This window comes from Talpa europaea, assembly GCF_964194135.1.
Source record: "Talpa europaea genome assembly, chromosome: 6".
In the NCBI taxonomy this organism is placed as follows: Eukaryota; Metazoa; Chordata; class Mammalia; order Eulipotyphla; family Talpidae; genus Talpa; species Talpa europaea.
In genome coordinates, this window is record NC_140072.1 from 91,961,825 (window position 1) to 91,983,473 (window position 21,649).

The window sequence follows — 21,649 nt, forward strand, 5'->3', positions numbered from 1 at the left end:
ATCTCCCCTTTCTCCCTTGATTCTCAGCCCAGGTTTCTGTATTTACACATGTGCACACCTGTGCTCTCTGGCTTCTCGGCCTGGGTGTCCATAATGATAGGTATATGTGCCATGTGCTCATGTGCTTTTTGAAATAGCACATTATCACACGAGAGCAATGAAACCTGACAGGGAAACAAGGGTGAAAGTGGGAGCTGTAGAGGGAAGCATTGGGAAGTGAAAAAGAGCCTGACTAACTCCATTTTCCCTACACCTGCCATGCATTTTCTTCAAAGTTGTTGTATGAGCATGTGTTTAAAGTTTAGTTAACTTTATGCATTACCTAAACCAGTTAAGTCAATATTTACCAAAGATAAGAAAGAAACATAACAAGATTCATGGGCCTTGGAATATCTTGAGGCCCACTTCACAAGGTCCATAAGCAGATTTTGTATTACTAAATACACATTTCTCTTTCTTTTAAGATTTATTTATTTATACAAGAACTGGGGTATAGGCCAGAGGTACGGGAGGGTGAGATAATTCACCAGGACTGAGCAGGGAGCACAACAGGCAGACGAACCGAAAACACTGCTGAGGGGAGCAGCGCGAGAGACAGAAGAGGTCTGCCATGCCATGTGGGTATCTCCATGACCAGCAGGGAATCGAACCCACACTGCAGAGGCTGTGACAGCTTCACAGCGCTGCGCTCAACCCACTGTGCCACTGGGGAGGCCCACTAAATACAAATTTCAAAGTGGATATACAGGTATAAGAGGAAGTCATGTGAGGCATGTTGCAAATACAGTCCCACTGAGAAGGGTAAATTCAATAAGAGGTAGAAATATAATTGATAGTAGACTGAAATTTTCAAAATAGGAGAAATCAAGCAGCCTAATCTCTGAAATCATGTTTTTCCTCAGCAAAGCTAATTCAAAAAGGATTCCTTTTCCATCACCTCCTGTATGAACTGTTGATATCTAACCTGTGATCAGAGACAAAATGAAAACTATATATAACAAAATTTGTAGGGTAGCATCAGGATGGAACTTATGAAGAAAAATAGCTACATGAATAAATTGGTCCAGGCAGTATTCATTACAGTAGTCTGTTTGTAATTCATGTATATTCACTAATAATTAGTTAAAATTTATATGTTCCTCAATGGGGCAATTTAAAATTAGTTATATTGCCAATCCTTAAAAACATAAATGGACTGCAGTGATTCTGTTTGTTTTCATTTTATAGAAAACCCTAAGGCATAGGTCTGGGAAAACTGAAAAATCTGAGACATTTGGTAGCTAGGAAGGGGAACTTTTCCATGGGGATGCTTTCACTTTCTATAAAACTGTTTTCCTCATTTGAAAAGTGTAGTTAATATTAATAACTACTTCACATAAGCATCATGTGAGACTAAGAGTGAGAACTATGCCTTGGGAAAGCCAACAAAAGAGAGTCATTTCCATATGGGAATAGTTCATATCAAATGAATGAAGAGCAGCAATTTAAAACTACTGTAATTTCTGTAAATGCTATCCAGTTAAACTGATAATATGTAAATTCCAAGTTTTTTTAATATTGATTTATTTATGCATACAAGAACTGGGGTGTAGACCAGAGGTGCGGGGGAGTGAAAGGATTCACCAGAGAATGGAAGCAGAACAGGCAGATCTACTGAAATACACTGCTGAGGGGAGCAGTGGGAGAGACAGGAGAGGTCTGTTGCGCCCTGTGGGTAGCTCCCTGGTCGGGGATCAAACTCGTGCTGCAGTGGCTGGCAATAGCTTGATAGCTGTGTCTTTAACCCTTGCGCTACCACAGAGGCCCCCCACTAAGTTTCAAGTTTGAGAAAATTGCTAATTATGTTTTATAGCCAGCTCTGAAAAACCAGCATTTATTGGCCAGCATTTTCTGACCATAAAAATGATCTGCCTAACGGTGAACCATAGGAACAGAGTACACAACAGATGGTACTCTTGACCATGTCCGAAGAACACTTTAAATGCTGATCAAGCCATCTCCCTCAAAATTCACTTCATGCATGCCTTCTTAAGATCTACAAATTAGATTTGTGGATTACCATAGCTTTCAAAAGTCCTATTTCCTTAGACCCCCCTTAATCCTACTCCTCAGCAATTGCTTGTGAGTACATACATGTACACATACATGGACACATACATGTACACACACACATGCAATTACCAGGGAAAGCAGATGCATCATTGGCAATTCTAGTGCAGGGCTAGTTAATTTAAAACATCCTCCACCTGATGGCTATTTTTAACTTTCTGAATCTTCTAATCAGTAACATGTCAACAACAGAATTTTTTCCCGTAGTTGATACTTACAGACTAACATAGCAATACTAAAATATGTAAACAGAAATCTCGAATGATGATAACACTGCTACAGATGATCCTTTCCACTTTTGTAGCTGCACACTAAATACACTACTGAATGAATCATTCTTTCTCCATGAGATACATTTGACTTTCAAACACCAAACAGTGCAAACATTATTAAAGATATGCATATCATAGGTGGACGCCTTTCACAATAAATACCATGCCAGCCTGGGTTCCAGTGACAAGCTGTATGATTTAGCCTGTTTCAACCATTTGCTGGGTATGCAATTTTGAGCTTCAATTTTCAAACAAACAGAATTCAATTTTTGAGCAAACACAGAAAGAGAAACTAAGTAATTATGAATTTTCATTTACAATGCATAATGATACTTAATAAATTTTGTGGTATCTATAATCAATGTTACTTTGACTTAAGAAGCAAAAGAACAAAACCAATAAATAACAATTACACCTCATTGTATACAAAACGAAATGCATGATAAAGAATCCATCCCAGAAAGGGAAACATTGTTAATAAAGGTATGTACCAGCCAGCAATTTGCAATGCATTTGATTTAGGCACCCTATTGCACACATACAAAAATTAATTTAACACCATTTTATATTTAAAAATTAAAAGTAAAACCATAGGAAAACATAAATATAACACAACCAAAAATATCTCACAACCAAAGAAATACTTTCTATGCTTAGAACTACAAATGAAAAGCAGCACAAACTTGCTGACATAAAAACTTACCACCATCACATTTTTTTTCCAAAGCCAACAAGACAAAGGCAAATATTTTTACTAAGATAGCTTTGGGCCTCCCTAGTAGTGCAAGGGATTACCCCTTGCTATTGTGTTCCCCACTCTCTCTCTCTGGCAAATCTCTCAGCACCCTGCACCTCTGGCCTGCACCCCAGCCCTTGTACGCATAAATAAATAAAAATAAAATCATTAAATAAATAAATATATAAATAAATAAATAAATAGGATAGCTTTATTTTTTGTTAGGTAAATCAGTAATAGAAATAGACTTCAAGAAGTATAAGCATGTAATAAATAAAAGGCACTCCTATGTCCTTCTTTCAAAGTCTACTGAGATGACAGTAACAAAATATAGTTACACTAGCTTTCTTTAGGTTAACATTTTCATAGTATGTGGTTTCAGCCATTATTGTTCAAATGTTGTATACCTCCTCCCCCACTCATTTTCTGAGACTCTAAATACACTTAAAGTAACTCTTTTTACTAAGTCTCAAATAATTCATGTGTTCCTTTGTTTCTTTCCAAATTCTTTTTCCTCTCCATGCTTCAATATGGACATATTTTAATCTATTTTCTAACTCACTTTTTCTCTCTTCAACTATATCTAAGTGTATTGAGTTCTTAATTTCAGTTACATAATTTTTTTAGTTGAGATCTTTATACTCTTGTAGTTTCCAGTAACCACAGACTGGCTTTCATAACTCCAATAATTGGGTAGCTCCAAAGTAGAATATATTTCTTTTGTCTATTTTGTCTCTTGGTTTTTTTGACCAATTATTCTGTTATTCCATGTTATTTTTCATAAAACTGTTAAGATAAATTTGAGATTCTAAAGAATGTTAATTTTTCTCCAGAGAGAATTTCAGTTTTGCTTCAGACAGGGAGTTGAAATAGAGCAGATTACCTAATTGAATAAAGATATTGTACTAGGCTTCTGTTTTTCCAACTTAACCATATTCATAAACTATAGTCTTTTAGGAGTCCCAAGTAAAAGCATGATATGTTTACCAGAACTCATTGTTTTGGATGGATTAGAAAATGCATTTCTATTCTCTCACACCATGAGTCTTTTATACATTTTGCTCAGTTTAAACAAGCTTACACCTCAAAGGAAAATGGTGCTAACAGATTTGCTTCTCTAGGAATATTGGCTCCACAACCATTATTGTATTGGTAGCTGTCCAAAAGTCACTGAAAATAGTTGTCTTTTTAATTACTGAGGTGAACTCACAAAAAAAAAAAATGAGCCATTTTGAAGCAAACAATTTGGTGACGTTTAGTAAAGTCCCAATGCTGTGCAACCATGACCTAACTCTAGTCCCAAAACATTCACATCCCTCCAAGTACCCATTAAGAAATTAATACCTATTAAGAAGTTGCTCCCATTTCCCTCCTGCCCTAAGCCCCTGACAACCATGGAGAAAGAGCACTTCATATAAATGGAATCATACAATGTGTGACCTTTTGAGTCTGACATCTTTCACACTGCATAATATTTTTGAGGTCCATCCACATTGTAGCATGTGTCAGTGTTTCACTTCATTTCATGACTGAATAATATTCCATTGTGTGCATCTAACACAATTTGTTAATTCACTCATCCACCAATGGATAGTCATATTATTTTCACCTTTTGGTCATTGACAGCACTGTTGTGAACATGCACATACAAACCTAAGTTTTTGTTTTGTTTTGGCTTTTAAAAAATTTTGCTTTTCTAGTTGAACTGATTTACAACGAACCAGTCCACCCTTGCCAAAAGTTGAACTCCACTTAAATTTTATTGTGAAAATATGCAATATAAAAAAAATTATCCTGAACTAGTTACTAATAGGAAGACTTATTCTTGAAAAAAAATCTCAGGGCCTCCCTGGTGGTGCAGGAGTTTGGGTACCGCATTATGGGGCAATCTGCAGTCTCTGCAGCACAAGTTCGATCTCCAGCTGGCCAGGGAGAAACCCACATGGTGCAGCAGACCTCTCCTGTCTCTCCCACTGCTCCCCTCAGCAGTGTATTTCCGTCAGTCTGCCTGTTCTGTTCCCCACTCTGTCTCTGGTGAATCCTCTCACTCCCCGAATCTCTGGCCTGTGCCCCAGCTCTTGTATGCATACATAAATAAATCTTAAAAAAAAAAACTCAGTAAAAACTTTTACTTAGAAAAAAATGATTTGCAATACTATATATGCTTTAGAGGAATAGGGTCACACCTCAGATGGAGGGACTTATTCTCTGGAGTATACAACAAATACTCAATTTTAAATAATTTGATAAACACTGGGAGGCTGCATTCTTGGTCTTTTCTGAGACTCTCTAAACTTTCTGATGCCTAACTACAGAAACAACTAGTAGTATAAAAAGGAACTCAATCCCAGCGACATATGCTATGTGAAGTAAAGTATGAAAAGTCCCTTTTATGCAAAAAAAAAATGCCTAGTTTTCAACTATTTATTGTTCTCACACTAAAAAAGTATACAGAGCCTACAAGGATACTGACATAAAAAATTAACATTTGTCAAGAAGGAAAAAACGTTTTAACACAAGAATAGCAGCTGAGCACAAGCAACCTAGAATGTCAGCCCAATTGAGAAGTTTGAGTTAAGGAATGATGAAAACTAAATGTAAGATGTGAGACCTTATAAAGCCTGAGAGGAGGATGGAACAAAGAGGAGAAAGATGGTCTAGGCTGTAGCAGATTCATTTGTCTAATTTATGAAAATCCTGGATGTGAAGCAGGGTAGAGAAATGACAAGTGTAAAAATCTAAATTCAGTTTATCTTTTATGCCTCTACACCTGCATCAGTGAAATAAGTACAGAATTAATTTGAAAAGCACAGAATTAAAGCACATTCATGTCTATGGATTGCCATTTAAAATAAATAAAATGATCTCAGATGCCTTTGAAGGTTTTAAATGGAAATTTTTAACAGTCCAAAGCATTTAACACACTGACTTATTTAGTTTCTAGTGAGAAAGGTGACTGACACAGTTAAGCAAAAACACTTGGCCCTTTTGTGAGTCTTAATTTCTCCACTAATAAATTCCTTTCTACTTCTCAAACTACTACTTCATATAAAATTCCTTTCTACTTCTTCCTTCATATACTAGGATGCATGGGAGAATCTCATAGTTGTGTATCACATATACTAGTAAGAAAGAAAAATGAAACAAAATTATTTATTTTATAATTTATTTTATAAAATTATTTTATAATTTATTTTATAAATAATTTTGTTTGTTTTCTCCAGACTATGCCCCTAAAAACTCTAACCTGCTCATTTTTAAAAGAGCAAGAGCAGCCTCCCTGGTGACGCAAGGGGTTAAGATGCAGCCTATGAAGCTATCTGCAGCCACTGCAGCACAAGTTCGATCCCTGGCCAGGGAGCTACCCATATGGCGAGGCAGACCTTTCCTGTCTTGCCCATTGCTCCCCTCAGCAGTGTATTTCCATCGATCTGCCTGTTCTGTTCCCCACTCTGTCTCTGGTGAATCCTCTCACCCACCACACCTCTGGCCTGTCCCCAATTCTTGTATGAATAAATAAATTAATCTTTAAAAATAAATAAAGAGCAAGAAAACATTCTTACTGTTCTAATATCATAATAATCAGAAAGATAGAAATATCCTTGTGATACTAAATCTTTCAGGGAAACACAAATACTTTTTTAGTGACCTTAGTCATGTTGAACAATAAATGAAGCTTAATTTTCATAGTTTCAGTGGCCTCACACTGAGGACCTGGATTAGGGAAACATCCTTCTTCCTGGGCATACGGACCAACAGATAAACAGGGAGGCGTGGACCAGATGTTAGGAATAGACAAGGGCTGCTCTTCTTTTAAAGAAGTAAGATGGCTAACCTGATCCAATGTCTTCTCTCCAAAACATTTTCCAAGTCCTATGTTCCAGATTCTAAGTTATGACCTTCCAGGCCACAAGAGCCTTCACTGCCCTCAATCAGAAACCACAGCCCTATATCATAGAGAAGGAAATGTTTCCCAACCCAGGCTCACTCCAAGCTGTGCACCCAGGGCACACAGAGGTCCTCCTTCACAGCCCCAAAATGGTGGGAAATTTGGCTGACAGCCATGACAACGTCAGCAGTGGAGAGCTAGGGAATGCACCTGCTGGCTTGAATTGCCATCATCCTCCTAGGTACCTACTTTATTGTTTTGGTCTAAAGTCACAATAATCTGCAACTCTCAATTCTCCTCCCACTCAACAATATTTCCCTATTCCCTCCACTTTCCTAACAGTTCCCCTTAAGGGAAGAAAAATGTATCATCCATATAAAGTCACATCATATTCTATCACAAAAAGAAACAAACTGGAATTATCACATAATTGAAGTCACATAGATCCTGAAATATTTACAAATGTCCCCTACCCCCTCAATAATTCCCTCTTCTAACACAGGGCGCCTACCCAAGCAGCCAAGCATTTACAGCATCCCCTGGGATTATTATCCAGAAGAGAACAGAGACAACCAAGTCAATTCTCAGCTCTTTGGGTTCCTGAAGCCTCAGGGGACACAGGAGGAGCCTGGTAATGAAAAGGTGATATCACCACACCAAATACCCTTCCAAACACACTGTGAGACAAAACAGTGGGGGTCAAGGGTGAGTGGAAGCCCTGCTTGTTGAGGAAGCTGCTCTGCACTCCTCACTCCTCCCACTGGCCACTCTGGGTGCCCTAGCCTCCAGCAAATAAACTCACCAAAGCACAGGAGCCCCAGGGACAGAAAAGGCTGCACACCACTTTCTTAGCTGTTGGCCAGACAGCTAAAGACTCCTAAAGATAACAAGAGCAATTGGAGGCAAAAACTAGGTCAGGACAAAAGTCAGGGATATCATTTTTATCTCCAAGTAAAACATGTAGTCAAGGGAAACCCATATTACAATTGTAAAAGGAAAAAAAAGTTACAAATCAAGTTCACTTTCAGGCTTATTAAGGAGCTAGTACTGATAAAGGGGCCAGGGGGCCAGCGCACTTCCCCTGCCTTCCTGCTAGCATCAAAGAATGATGCTCAAATATCACAGCATCTAACAACATCTCCCTTGGGGAGCTGTACAGGAACACAGAGAGAAGTAATAATGTCAAGTCAGAGTAGCTTTCTTTGTTTCCCTGATACAAAATCTAGTCTCAAAAATCATGCCTGGTCTTGAGGCACTGCCCACAAGGAAAGCATATGCAATTATAAGCACATTAACTCGGCCTCAGCATCCAAACATTTGAAACGTTACAAGGGAAGGTCAGCAGAGAATAATCTGTGGAAATTTAAAAAAGGTGCTTGCCAGGAACAGCATAAAATTCAGGAATCTAATCATGAGAGGACAGCAAGTGATAATTATTTCTGTCAGTAGAGTCACTAATACTATTCCATACATGTCTTCAAGAGAACTTGTCTAAATATTTTTAAACCAAATCAAAAATAAGTGCTGGTGAGGTTGCAGAGCAAATGCAACTGTCACATCCTTGCTGACAGAGTATGAATTGGTATGATCACTTGCAAAACCTGTTTGGGGGTGTCTCCTCTATATAAAGTAAACATATGGATAGCCTATGACCCAGCAATTTAACTCCTCAGTATACATGAAGAAAAACTAGTACTTATGTGCCCCCCCCAAATACATCAAAAATGTTATAACAGTATTATGATAATTGCCAAAAATCTGGGAACAATCCAAATGTCCCTCCGTGGTAAAATGGATCAAGTGCAGATTATTCATACAACAGAATGCTTTACAATAACAAAGAAAAAAAAGGCAAACGTTGTATGCTGCAGAGTTAATGTGCAGCAAAAGCAGTCAGACACATAAGAACACATACTGCACGATCCCAATCATACCAAGTTCAAGCACAGGCAAAACCATTCCACAGTGATAGAATAGTGGTTATCTTGGAACTGGAAAGAATGGGTAAGGGCCTAGAGGAGCCTGCTGGAGTGTTGGAAATATTCTGTATTTCAGTGTGAATGGTAGATAGTTCCACAGACATATGTATATTTAACATCTGCACCTATACTGAATGTAAACTATAACTCAAGACAAAAGCAAACCTTTTTAGAACACAAAACTACAAAGATATCCTGCTAGGTCCAGCATTGAATAGCAGTTGTGTCTTCCTAGTATAATACTCAGTGACTCAAAAAGGGTCCTTCCCTCTAAAGGCATAATTGGAAAAACAGGCACAAGAACAACACTAACATAAAACCAAGTAATGACTACACAGGTGGGAGGGAGCATATAAAAACAGGACACAATGGCCAGGACACATGAAATAAACCTTAACAATCAATATCTGTTATGTACAACATGAGGCTCTCTCTGCTGCTTTAGCGCACAATCTACTGTTTACCACCATGAGCAATAGATTTGTTTAATTTTCTGGCAAAAACCTTAACTTCATTATGCTATTTGGTATAAGACTGAGGTCTAGTTCTTTTAAGTCCACTCCTAGAAAGGGTCATCTGATAATATAAAACGTGCAAACAAAAAAGCCTTCAGCATTTGATACAGTAAAAATTTGTAATAATAAATTCTCATTTCATTAGTTCAATTGACTAACAGTCATCCAGACATGAAGTTAAGAAATCGTGAATGAGTTTCTTCCAGAGAACCCCATATAAACTGCATCTCACAGAACTGCAACCATTATGATCTGGGAAGCGTCTCCTTGGAGAGAGCCCAGGGAATGGAAATAGTAAGGTCTCTGGACCAACTTAACTGTGGCCTCAGTCAGATGGCCATTAGCCTGAACTTTCATTTCTTCTTTTGATAATAGTGAGAAATAAGGACACCTTTACACAGTTACTATAAAAATATAACAAGTCATTGGACTTATGGGGGCAGGCACCAGCATATGACCAGCCCTGACACATAGCAGAAATCCAATAAATGTATGTCGTGATGGTTAATTGTGTATGTCAAAGTGGAGAGGCTATAGCACCCAGTAGTTTTGTCCAATACCAGAATAGACATTGCTGTCAAGAATTTTTCAGATGTGGTTAACATTTATAATCAGTTGACTTAAGTAGATTACCCTACATAATGTGGGTCGGCCTCATTCAATCAGTTGAAGGTCTTAAGGTCAAAGAGACTGAGATTTCCCAGCAAGGAAGGAATTCTGTATCATGAGTGTCATATAGAAATCTTGCCTGATTTTCCCAAGTTGAAATTTTCCAGATTTCAACTTGCCAGGTCCCACTCTCCAAGCCAATTCCATAAAAATAAGTAACTTAATCAATCTCTATAAAGAGAGAGAAAGAAGGTGTGTGGGGGGGGGGGAGGGGGAGAACTCTATATGCATGCTGAATAAATAAATATAAAACACCAGTGTATGTATAATGAGTTTACAATAAACAATGCAAAACAGGAGTCTTACCTTTCTCTCTCTCATTTGATTAACTCCCCACCATGGGGAATTTGCCCTTATTTTGCATGTATATCTCATATTTTAATTATTAACAACAGCTACAATTTACTGCCTGTTACTAGTTGAGCACTATGCCAACAAGATAGTTTTAGGTGCAGAACAACAACGTAAAAAGAAGAAAATATTCCTCTTTTACAGAAGAGAACAGACGCACAGAGTGTTAGAAATCATATATTTTTTAAAGATTTATTTATTTATACAAGAACTGGGTACAGTCAGAAGCACAGGAGGGTGAGAGAATTCACCAGAGCCAGAGCAGGGAACAGAACGGCAGATTGATGAAATACACTGCTGAGAGGAGCAGCAGGTGCGGCAGGAGAGGTCTGCGCGCCATGTGGGACCCTCGCTGGTGGCCAGGGATCGAACTGGAGCTGCAGAGGCTGTGGGCAGCTTCACAGCCCAGCGCTCAACCACTGCACCACGAGGGGAGGCCCAGAAATCATATTCTTAAATACACTATGGTTATTTCTTAAATACAACTTCAGTACTATATGATTTTTCAGTATATTTTTGTAGAGATGATATGTGAGGAATTATTAGGACAAAATTTCAAATACCGGAAAGATGATGTTTAATTAAAGGGATTTAATTAATGTTTTCATTAAAGGGGTTATTCAGAATGCATCATCAAATACAAAAGTTAAGCCTAGAACTAAATTTATATTTTTAAGTAAGTTAGAAAAAGAAACTGCAGTTAGACAATACGATGTCTGGCCTCTTACTACTATACCATCCATGACTGCGTTTATGTGATTAAAACGTGAAGGGGAATTTACCTAATTAAAATTAAGTACAAGTTGACTTATTTCATTAGCTCTCTCCTTCACACTCATGGACCCCGTAACTAAATGCCCTGATGATGACTTTTATACACAGCTGTCATTTTAATGGAAATAGACTTGCATAAATTCAGCACATTTCTGTCTACCACCAATTGCTAATCCATGTCAATCTCATTTAATAACCAGAAAAGCCATTATGAACTTGTCAGCACTTTAATTTCCCAAAATTAATTTAATTGATTTTTATTACTCATTTGGTATTAACATCATTTTCTCTTAATAATGAAGTATAACAAAATTAACGATCATAAATGTCCACTATTTTTAAAGTCGTACCTTTTAGAAATAGATTAAATGGGGATTTGTGTCTTCAATAGTTTGTCTCCAAAAGAACAAAATTATGAGAAGCTAAGGAGAATTCCCACCTTTGGGAGGAAGGAAAAGAGAGGATATCAGATGTGCTGAAAACAGCAACCAAAGCAAGACACTATTAGCTCAGCCAGGGTGATGCAGCATTTAGATAAATATTAGTATGCAACGTTTTTCTACTGATCCAGAATACTGAGATCCTGGTGATAAATAGCAATGCAAAGTGATTTATCTTTAAGTGTTTCATTCCCACAGTCATACCTACTAGTCTTTGGTTTCATAATAGCAGTAATTATTCACCACAAGAAAAGCTAATTATATGTTTGCTATAAACAAAATATTGTTCTAAGTACTTTTCATATGTTGTTTCTTTTTGGATACCTCTACACAGTAGTGCTACATTTCCCAGTGTACATAGGATGAAACCAAGAAACCAGGGGGGAGATCACTTGCCAAAGCCCAAAGTTTATAAATGGTGGAATCATGCTAAGGACTCAGACCTAGGTCCTTTAAGAACCAAGTATAGTTTCCTCTCCAGTATGAGAGGTCCTCAGTATGGGAAGAACAAGACCCACCCAACAGGGAAGCGTGAGTACCCAGGTACCACACAAATGGCAGTTAGAATTTTGAAAATACAGGATGAGCTATTTCATAAATGTTTAAATAGCTAAGAGTAGCTAAGTGATTAGTATTTTTCATGAAGGACAATCAAATGTTAACTTTTAAAATATTTAAATTGGTATGACGTTAGTTATATATTAGCATCAAACTCATTTTCATTTAGTCAATGAAAATATTAGTCTTACATAAGACAGAAAACATAGAAACTTAAGGAGGAATTCATTAATTATTTAATCATTAAATTAATAGAGCTAGAATCAATATATTTCAAATTCTTTCCTTCAGGAACCTGCAATTTTATTGGCTTCTGCAAAGCTGGAGCTAGTCGACAGCTTCCTGAGTCAAAATAATGAAGCAAAACATTGCAGTCACGGGTAAAAGGCAAAACTGACTCGCAATTGCCTGTTGACCCACCCATTCTGCAACGCAAATGCAATCAAGGCATCTCTCATCTCAGTGTCCTCTCAGCAGTGGAAATATGATCAAAGATAAGGAGCAAAGGAAATGATTTCCTTTACAATTCAGTATATAATGGAATCAGTCTTATTAATGGAACACATCTTGCCTGACAAGACAAATTTGATGCAGGTTTATCTATCTGAGCAGAAGGCAAAGTGGGTCCCCTTTGCTATAGGAAAAACAGCCTTCAGGCAGAGATCTCATCTGCTTCTCTTCTAATTCCCACTAATCTTAAAGTGATTTCCACACTTTTTCCATTCCCTTTCAGTGCTCAAAGTACAAGAACTACCTTGTAATAATCCAAAGATAGTCCCCCTGACTGAGAGCTGCTGGGCGCTGCTTCAAGTGATTGAAACTGGGAGACCAGATGGCCACAACCTTGCCCCCTTCAGCCCAACAAGAAGTGACCATAAGCATGGTGCCAGAAAAGAGGGGACAATGCCAGCTTTGTCCATCATCCCCACAGAGGGCAGGAACAGCTCCCTCTGCTTTATTACCTATGCATGTGGACTGTAATTTTTGTTATATTTTCAAAAGGACATGACTCCACACCAGCAAAACAAATTCAATCTACTGGAATCTTTGCCTTAGTCGTATACTGCTGAGCTCCATATAGCTGTACCCCAAAATAGCAAAATACTATTTGGTTGCAAGATCGCTCTCAAAGTTTTTCAAGCAAAAGGAGAAAAAAACAGATCAAAAAGGAAAGGAAGCTGAACAAAAACTGTGAATCTGGACAAAAGGGTGTATACTCATTTCTCCCCATCCCTCCACAATAAATACTACATCCTGGAAATAAAACAAAAGTCAACCAAAGCAAAATTCCAAAAGGTGTAGAGAGAAAGGGAGAACGGTTAGGGACCCTGGGCTGAAGAAGCAACACAGCAGCAAGGTGGCTTAGGATCTTCCACTCTACAGTGGACAGCAGCCCCGGCCTAGTACTTCCTTTTCTCATCTTAGCAACAAAAGGCAGCCTAGGCTCATTTCTCCCTTGAATCAAAAAAGGGAGTCCTGCTGGACAACACCAGGTGAGCCAAGAAAGGGAGATTGACAGAGAACCTTCTGGACAATAAATGACCAAGGGAAACATTTTCCTCTCAGGCAGACAAGAATTTTAACCCCCAATGAGAAACATGAAGGAGAAAGAGGGAGTGGAGAAACCTACCGCAAAAAATGGCTGTGATGTCTCCTTGTTCCTGAAAGTCTAAAATTCCTCTTTACCTAAGAGGATCAGGGGGTCAGACACCCGGCCAGAAGAGTCCCCAATCCACCCACTACACAACAGTACCAAGTCTAGAAAGCACACTCTACACACCCCCAGCAGCTATCCCACCACACGTGACTTGGCACAGAAAGCTTCTGTGTCCCCTTCCTTCATGGGGCAACACTGGGTAGCCGGACAGTAAAGGGATCACAACACAGTGAACAGCCAAACAGAGGAAATCTATTGTCCCCACAGACAGAGACATTCTCCCCACAGGCAGCCTGACCTGGGTAAAAAATGGGTTCACCCCCTCACTCAGCACCAGCAGGAACCAGTGGGAGGCAAGCAGACTTGAAAATTAATTTACCACTGGAATTATATAGCCACCAAAGTGGATTAGGATCTGTGTACTAAACTGAAAGTACAGCTGCCTTCCAAATGAGATTTAAATAGGATTCAGAGACTCCTAACATAATAACCAAAACATCCAAAATACAATTGAAAATCACTCATTATACCAAGAATGGTGAAAACCACAACTTGAGAAAAAAAAAAAAACCAATCAACTGGCACCAATACTGAGATAAATAAGATGTTGAGATAATCTGGCAAGGATTTTAAAACAATCGTGATAAAAAAAAAATGCTTCAACAAGCAAATTTAATTTCATAAAGCAAATGAAAAAATAGAACTAAAAAAATAACAGATATAAGAAACTTAGTGGATAGGCTCAGTAGTAAAGTGGGGATGACAGAGCAAAGAAGCAGCAAACCACAGCAAAAGAGACAATAACCAAAACAAAGAGAAACCCCACCGACTGGGAGAACATTTTTGCACACAACACTAATGATAAAGGACTGATCACAAAAAATCTACAAAGAGCTGATGAGACTCAACAAAAACAAAGAAAATAATCCAGTCAAAAAATGGACAGAAGAGCTAAAAAGAAACTTCTCCGAAGAGGAAATGCAAATGGCCAACAGGCATATGAAAAAATGTTCAACATCACTTGTAATCAGGGAAATGCAAATCAAAACTACAATGAGATACCATCTCACACCGGTGAGAATGGCACATATTAAAAAAACTAGCAACAACAAATGTTGGCGAGGTTGTGGAGAAAAAGGAACTCTCCTGCACTGCTGGTGGGAGTGCAAACTGGTCCAACCACTATGGAAAGCTGTGTGAAGATTCCTCAGCCTACTAAAGATAGAGCTTCCATATGACCAGCAATTTCACTCCTAGGTATTTACCCAAATGACACAGAAACAGCAAGTCCAAAGAGCACCTGCACCCCTATGTTTATAGCAGCACTATTTACAATAGCTAAGCTTTGGAAGCAACCCAAATGCCCAAAAATAGATGACTGGATCAAGAAGATGTGGTCCATATACACAATGGAATATTACTCAGCAACCAAAAAAGATAAACACATGCAGTTTGCAGCAACATGGATGGAGCTAAAAGGGATCATACTCAGCAAAATAAGTCAGAAAGAAAAAGTAAAATACCGGATGGGCTCACTCATAGCAGGAATTTAGAAAACCTAAATAAAAGACCAGGAAAAAGACTAATCAATACAAAGTAAACATCAAAATAAACAAGTAACTATAAACCAGAAACACACTGGGGGAGGCGGGGGGAAGGGAGAGGTGGGAAAAGGAAGGACTAGAGTCAAAATAAGTGTGGGGGGGGTGCAGTTGTATGGGGAATATAACCAAAATGAAAATGCATACATTGTGCGAAGATGTAAAAAGATGTTAAGAATTATATAAAATAAAATATTTAAATTTAAAAAAAGAAGCAGCAAACTTGAAGACAGAGCAATATAATTTACCCATTCCTAAACAAGAGAGAAAATAGACAGCAGGAATCTAGAAAACTTAAATAAGGGACCAGGAAAATGAATAACTATAAGAAACTGAAAATCAAAATCAACAAAAAACTATGAACCAGAGACACTTTTTGGGGGGTGGGGGGCGGGAGGGGAGGGATTGGGGTCAGAATGGGGGGGTTGCAATTGTATGGGGAATATAAAAATAAAATTTATTATTTAAAAAAAAAGCCAGTGACATTGTATAATATCATTTCTAATTAAGCAAAAATGAACCCACGAGGTAAAAAAAAAAAGGAAAATAGATTGGAAACAATTCATTGAGGCACCTGTGGGACAATAAGAAAAAGTCCAACAATTATATCTTTTGGAATCCCAGGAGGAAGGGAGGAAGAAATGGGCTGAGAGAGTATTTTAGAAAATAATGGCTGAAACAGCCAAAATTTTCTGAAAGCCACAAAGCTACAGAACCAAGAAGCTGAATGAATTCCAAGCAGGGTTGAATTAAAAAAAAAAAAATCCACACCAAAGCATCATAAAACTTTTAAAACACACAAAAAGGGTGTGAAATAATAATTAACAAAGATCTGAAGAGGTGTGAATGTATACCTCTAAATCATTTACAGTATTGTAAACTGTTACCTCAATAAAAAATAATACAATTTGTCTAAGATATTATAAACCTTAGACAATAATACAGTGAATGGTTTTTGAGGAAGTGGTCCATTCCCCCTGTGATTCCTTCTTTTATGACTTTATGACATCTTTTTTTTTAAGGAGTATTTTTGTCATGCTTTCAGGATAAGTATTTAGTAACAAATTCAGTTTTTCCTCATGTGACAATATCTTTGATCTCATTTATGCAAATTTTTCCCAAGGACTTAAGTCTTTTTTTTTTTTAATTCAAGTAATGTTAATATAAAATGCCATAGATGATTCAGAGGCATTGGTCACACCTCTCAGATGTATGCTACCACAACCACACCACACCCACCACCAAAGCACCCATAATCCCCCATGATTGATCATGGGGCCCTGTGCCCTTTTGTTCCTCATCCCCCACAAACCCCCTTGAGTAGCCTTAATTTTGCAGACTTATTTCTAGGGTTTGTTTTGGCTCTGTTTGGTCTATTACTTTATTTTGTTTCTTTATATGCCACATGAGTGAAATAATCTTGTATTTGTCTTACTCCTGACTTATTTCACTTAGTATAATCCCCTCCAGTTCCATCCAAATTGTCACAAATGGCAAGATTTCATCCCCTTTATAGCTGAGTAGTATATAATAGTATTCTATTGTGTGTATATACCAGATCTTCTTTATCCACTCATCTGTCCTTGGTACTTAGGTGGTTTCCATTACTTGGATTATGTAAATAGTGCTGTAACAAACATAGGAGTGCACCAGTTTACATTCTCTTAGAATTAGTGTCTTTGCTTTTGGGGAAAGATACCTAGGATTGGAATTGCTGAATAATAAGGAAGAAACATTGTTAATATTCTGAGAAATTTCCATACTGTTTTCCATTGGAGCTGTAGCAGTTTACATTCCCACAAGTGTGAAAGGGTTCCTTTTTCACATCTTTGCCAACACTTATTTCTGGGGTGTGTGTGTGTGTGTGTGTGTGTGTGTGTATGGACCACTCTCATAGGTTTGAGATGAAACTTGTTTCATTTGTCTGTTGGCATGTCTTCTGTGGAGATGTGTCTATTTAGCTCTTCAACCCATTTTTTGATTGGATTCTTTTTGTTCTTTGTTTTTTGTTGTTGATGATGATGTTGTTGTTGACGTGCATGAGTTCTTATAAACCTTGGATATTAAACCCTTGTTAGATGTATAATGTGCAAATATTTTCTCCCATTCAGTCCGGTGTCTTTTCATTATAATGCAAGATTCTTTCTCTGTGTAGAAGCTTTAGGTTGATGTAATTCCATTTGCTAAATCCCTGAAGCCAATGTGTTGGAGTGTTTTGTCTGTGTTTTCATTTAGGTTTTCTATTTCTTCCTGATTCAGCCTTGAAAGGTTGTATGCTTCAAGGTTTTGTGTACTTCCAGATTTTCCAAATTTTAGCATAAAGATGTTCATAGGAGTTTTATGGTCTTCTGTATTTCAGAGATATCTACTGTTTTTCTCCCTTTCATTTCTGATTCAATTTATGAAAGTTTTCTCTCTTTTTTAGGGAGCCTCGCTAGAATGCTGTCTTTTTCCAGAGAACCAAATTTTGGTTTCACTGATCTTTTGAACTTCCTCTTTTACTTCTCTTTCATCTATCTCTACTCCAATATTTATTATTTCCTCGCTTCTGCTGGCTTTGGAATCATTTGTTTTTCTTTCTCTAGTTCCTTATGGACAGTATCTTCACTTACTCTTCATAGCTCTGAGTGATAAATCTTATTTAAAGCTAACAGGGGATTTTTGATATAGCTGTCAACTAAGTACTAATGAATGCCAGGTTTCCAGTTATTGTGACGCTCAGGTATTACTTTCTAAATTCCATCATGGATTTTTCTTGAAGAGAGAATGTTTGCAATCAGCAGGGATGAAGGAGTTGGCCACATACTACTCTTTTCTGCATCCACAAAAATAATACTATCTTTAGTAGAATGCTCATTATGGGGAGACAAGTCATTAAATGAGGAGCAGGGCTCTATGGCCCCAGAGACAACCCCTGATAAATATACCGTGTCCTGGCTGGTGAAACTGAGACAAAGAAAAGTTTTAAAATGTTAATAATATCGGGCCTCCCCTGGTGGCGCAGTGGTTGAGCGCTGGGCTGCGAAGCTGCTGGCAGCCTCTGCAGTACCTGTTCGATCCCCGGCCACCTGCAAGGGTCCCACATGGCGCAACAGACTTCTCCTGCCACACCCGCTGCTCCCCTCAGTAGTGTATTTCTTCGTCAGTCTGCCTGTTCTGCTCCCTGCTCTGGCTCTGATGAATACTCTCACCCTGCCGCACTTCTGACTGTACCCAGTGCTTGTATAAATAAATAAATAAATCTTTAAAAAAATGTTAATAGTATCTGGTTATATATCATACTGCTCACTGTTGGAACTCATTATGACCTAGTAATTTGACTTATTCACCAGCCTTCGAGCCAGGGCCAGCTTCATGGGAATGCAGCCAGTGCAAGAGTCCCGTGCTTGTTTTAATTCTCTGCTGTCATGGTCTGGAAATTCTTAATAATTTTTTAATAAGAGATTCACATTTTCATTTTTCCTTGTGTCCTGCAAATTACACAGCCATTCTGTCTCAAACACATCTTAACAATATCCCCTCACCTCCTTCTCCAACAAAACTTTCAAACTATTCTTATAAAGTGTTTCCTGCCTTCTTGCTGCCTTCCAAGAGTCCCACTAGTGACTGTTATATACAATAAAAATCACACCTTTTCCCTGACCATCTCAGTCTAACCTCTCAGTCTTGTATCATTTACTACCTACAAAATTCCCCCAATAATGAATCACATGCTGCAATGAGACACTGTTGGAATCATTTGTTTTTCTTTCTCTAGTTCCTTATGGACAGCATCTTCACTTACTCTTTATAGATAAAATGTTATATCATTTTTTTTTTTTGGCATCTGCTTACTCACATTTTTTTTCCTGGATCTCAAATAGATTAAAATTCAGTGAGATCAGAAAAAATAGTCTCACACTGCCCAACAGAGCTTACTACTAGAATTAAAAATGTTCTGCAACTGTGGGCCTTCCTGGTGGCACAAGGGGTTAAGCACCGGACTATGAAGCTATCCACAGGTTATGCAGCACAAATTCGATCCCTGGCCGGCCAGGGAGCTACCCATATGGCACGGCAGACCTCTTCTGCCTCACCCGCTACTCCCCTCAGCAGTGTATTTCAGTCAATCTGACTGTTCTGTTCCCCACTCTGTCTCTAGTGGATCCTCTCACCCCCCCACACACACACACCTCTGGCCTGTACCTCAGCTCTTGTATGTATAAATAAATAAATCTTTTAAAAATTTAATTAATAAATGAATTAATTAATCTTCCTATTGCTCAAACTATTCTTGGTATATATACACGATTAGTATTATTTAATCAAAAAGAATGAATGTTAACTCTGTCTAAATTAATATTGGGAAGTTATGTGCTTCCAATTTAAGGTACCTACCTATCATTTTCTTTGATTACAGGATTCCTCAAATTATCCTTATTATTATATACCAACATTCCAACAGAAGCACAGCTGGTAATCATACAAATTAGAAACAAAGTCAAACACATAAGCTATTGCCTAATACTATATCAACCTAGTAAAGTAAAAGGCAGTTCTGGCAGGGCTGCAGCCTTGAAGACCCATGAACCAACATACTAGGGGCTTCCCACTGTAATTTCTGACTTAGGAAATATAATTGGGAACAAAAACTTAGCAGGAGCACTTCCACATATGGATTTGAGCTGTGAGCGGCTCCACTGTGAATGGATGATTTTTAGAACTAAAATTGACAGTTTTTAAGTTCCCTAAAATGTTTTCAAACATATCTGGATCTTTTCTCTATTTTAAACTGTTTTGTCTTAGGTACTTTTTATTGCTATAGCACTCTAGTCCCCAAATTGATACTAATCATAAATTAACCAATTTGTTCATCTTATTGTACAACCACAAGCATTTGTATTTAAATATTAAACAAGTTAAATTCTCAAATGGTTCCAAGTTTCCATATTTAGAGCACACAATATGCTATTTCCCAAGGATTTTATTGATTATCAAGCAAAATATGTCCTCCCCTTTACTAGAATGTGTCACATAAACAGATTCCCCCATTTACTTGGCCCTGTCTATGAAAAGAAATGCACAGCGTTTTCATGTAGTAAAGACACCCTCAACTGAACTTTTACAAGTCTTGCTTGTGATGAGACTATGTTAGTTAGGTTGGGCTGCCATAACAATATACCACAAACTGGGTGACTTTAACACCAGAAATTTATTATTTCACAGCTCTGGAGAATGGGACCTTTGGCAGATTTGGTTTCTTGTAGAATTCGCATCCTGACTTGAAGACAGCCTCCCTCTTACTGAATTCTCATGTGGTAAGTGGAGCAAGAAAATGTTCCTTTTCTCTCTTCTTATAAGGGCACTTATTCCATCATGAGGACTCCACCCTCAAAGTCATCTAGTCCTAATAAGTGCCTAAAGGCCCCATCTCCAAATGCCATCACATTGGTAATTAGGGCTTTACTATGAATTTGGGTGTGGGGGAGGGGCACAATTGAGTCCATAGGAATAACCGTGATAAAGAGGGTTGCTAAATAATGACTAATGTCATGGGAGGCCCTAGACAGTCAAATAAAGCTAACTTAAAAGCTCTCAACAATAAATTTACTCTTTTTAAAAAATATATTTATTTATTTATACATACAAGAGATGGGGTACAAGCCAGAGATGTGGGGGGTGACAGGATTCACCAGAGACAGAGTGGGGAACAGAACAGGCAGACTGACGGAAATACACTGCTGAGGGGAGCAGTGGGCGAGACAGGAGAGGTCTGCTGCTCCATGTGGGTTGCTCCCTGGCAGGCCGGGGATCTGATTCGTGCTGCAGAGGCTGCAGATTGCTTCATAGTGCAGTGCTTAACCCCTTGCACCACCAGGGAGGCCCAACAACAAATTTACTCTATGTGCCTTTTGCCTATTACCAAAAAACAAAGTATGACTTACTTGCTGGAAGTGCAAAAAACCCAAGTCATTTTTGAAGGCAAAATTATATCTCTCTGATCTTAGCTTTACAATATAGTTCTTTGATTGATAAAAATTTGCAAAAATGGCAGAAACTAAGCCTTACAACACAAGGATATGACTAATTATAATCATGTTCTATTCATATGGAAAGTCT